This window comes from Haemaphysalis longicornis, unplaced genomic scaffold, assembly GCF_048455015.1.
Source record: "Haemaphysalis longicornis isolate Haplotype H1 unplaced genomic scaffold, Haemaphysalis longicornis Haplotype H1 scaffold_6, whole genome shotgun sequence".
Classification (NCBI taxonomy): domain Eukaryota; kingdom Metazoa; phylum Arthropoda; class Arachnida; order Ixodida; family Ixodidae; genus Haemaphysalis; species Haemaphysalis longicornis.
Genome location: NW_027526407.1, coordinates 670,885 through 673,085, shown reverse-complemented (window position 1 = coordinate 673,085; position 2,201 = coordinate 670,885). Strand labels below are relative to the sequence as shown.

Sequence of the window (2,201 nt, the reverse complement as noted above, 5' to 3'; positions counted from 1 at the left end):
GGAAACCAGACGCCGCTCCGCCCCCCGGCGAGCCGCGTCTGCATACCTCCCCAGAGGGAAAGAGGCGAACCTCTTTCGCGCCTCTGGGAAGGTGATGTTCTCCGTGACCTTGATGTTAACAATCTTTTTTTCCATTTGAAATTTTTCACACTTGCGGGAGTACGCTGCATGCGGTCCCCCGCAGTTTACACAAGTGAGCGTATCGGATTGGCAGTTGTCACTGGGATGATCGTGCGCCGCGCATTTCGCACACGTCGTTCGGCCACGGCAAGAGTTCGTACCGTGCCCGAACCGCTGGCACTTAAAACAGCGCCGCGGGTTCGGGATGTACGGACGTATTGAGCACCGGATAAAACCTGCATATATATGTTGTGGGAGAACTGCACGGTCAAAAGTCAAGATGATGTGCTTGGTGGGAATCTCCTTGTCGTCTCTACGGATAGTGATGCGTCTCACGGCAGTGACGCCCTGCTCCTTCAAGCCGGCAAGGAGATCCGCATCGGCTTCGTTCAGGAGGTCTGTCTCGGATATCACACCCTGCGAGCTGTTGAGGCTCCGATGGGGTGTGACCCGGATGTCAAGATCCGCCAGTCTAGTCTGAGCTAGAAGCTTTGCAGAGTGCTGCTTGTCATTTATTTCAATTAGGAGTTCACCAGACCTTTGTTTTTTGCATTTATACGATTTTCGTACTATGGCTTCAAGATACTTGACAATCAAGAAGACTGACTGAGATGCAAGAGGGTGGGTTGGATTGAGGGATTCCATCACAAGAAATCGAGAAAAATGGTCCGGTTCAGGAAAGGTTAACGACGGCAAGTTGGAAAGGATACTTCGGTGAGGCCCCTTTTCAGGGACCGATCACGGTTGGGGGGGTTTTAGACAATACCATAAAGCATAGTATAAAAGCAGGGATACGGGGGTACTTTCTTCTTTCACCTTACCCTGGTAGCCAAAGAGGTCCCGGAGCTCCCTGCCTGGTGAACAGACAGGGAGCCCATCCGCCGGAGCTTGACCTGGGCTCCGACGGCCACCGTTCGTGGTTTCTAACCCTCCACCTATAAACACATTGCCACGGTTGGATCCAGCGTATGTTTGGGGCTCGGGGTCCGCGGTATCGCCAGTACCGTCACCAAGATTGCTCAAGGTGCCCCGTGCGGGGGGTTCTCCTGGAATGATTTAGTCAAGAAAACGTAGGTATTATGGAGGTCGTGGGTTCGGATCCCACCCGGCGGGAATTTTTTTACCATTTTCTTTCCGACTAAAAAAATTCTTCATTTGTTTCTATGACCCACCACAACGTCCTCTTTGCTTGCCGAGGTTTTCTTGACTGCCAACCCTTATTTTCTGTCTTATTTAAACTGATCCCATCATTTCCCATTTTCTGATTCGCTACATACTTAGCGAGGGCCTCTGTTCTGGCAGTCTTCGTGCCAAAGGTCGCTTAAGAGGGTTCAACGCTGTTCGACCACTCTCGACATGTCGTAGACAGTCGAGTCACGTTCCGGGGGTTAAAAAGAAGGTCTCCTTCACCCCGAGCAGTCTGAGGGGCGCAGGCTACCACCCCCAAGTGCAGGAAACAAACTTACCCTAACATAAATGCCCGAGAAAGTTCTGGGGAAACAGCCCCGCCGGTAGCGTAGTGGCGATCGCACCAGACCGCTATTCTGGAAGCCGTGGGTTCGGATCCCACCGGGCGGGCATTTTTGGACTACTTTTTTTTCTACTCAAACAATAATCTGTTTCTATGACCCACCACAAACTCCCCTTTGTTTTCCGACGTTTTCTTGACTGCCAACCCTTATCTTCTGTCTTATTTCACCGAGCCCCTCATTTCTAATTTTCTCATTAGCTATATATAAATATATATATATATATATATATATATATATATATATATATATATATATATATAACACAGAAATAAGGGTTGGCAGTCAAGAAAACCTGGAAAAGCAAAGGGGAGGTTATGGTAGGTCATTGAAACAGATAAAGAGTTGGGAAAGAAAGAAAGAAAGCGGAGAAAAAATGCCCGCCAGGTGAGATCTGAACCCACGACCTCCAGAATACCGGTCTGTTGCGATAACCACTACGCCACCGGCGGGGCGAGTTTCCCCCGCGCTTTCAGCGGTATTTATGTCAATGTAATTTTTTGAGGTGCTTGGGGGTGATAACCAGCGCCACTCTGACTTCTCGGGGTAAAG

At 49.7% G+C, this 2,201-nt stretch overlaps 1 non-coding gene across 1 annotated transcript; it reads left to right on the top strand.

Annotated features, from left to right (window-relative positions):
• The first annotated feature begins 1,625 nt into the window (after positions 1-1,625).
• On the top strand, positions 1,626-1,698 carry Trnas-gcu (transfer RNA serine (anticodon GCU)). The gene has a single exon. It is a non-coding gene; the product is annotated as a tRNA-Ser (tRNA).
• Positions 1,699-2,201: the final 503 nt, after the last annotated feature.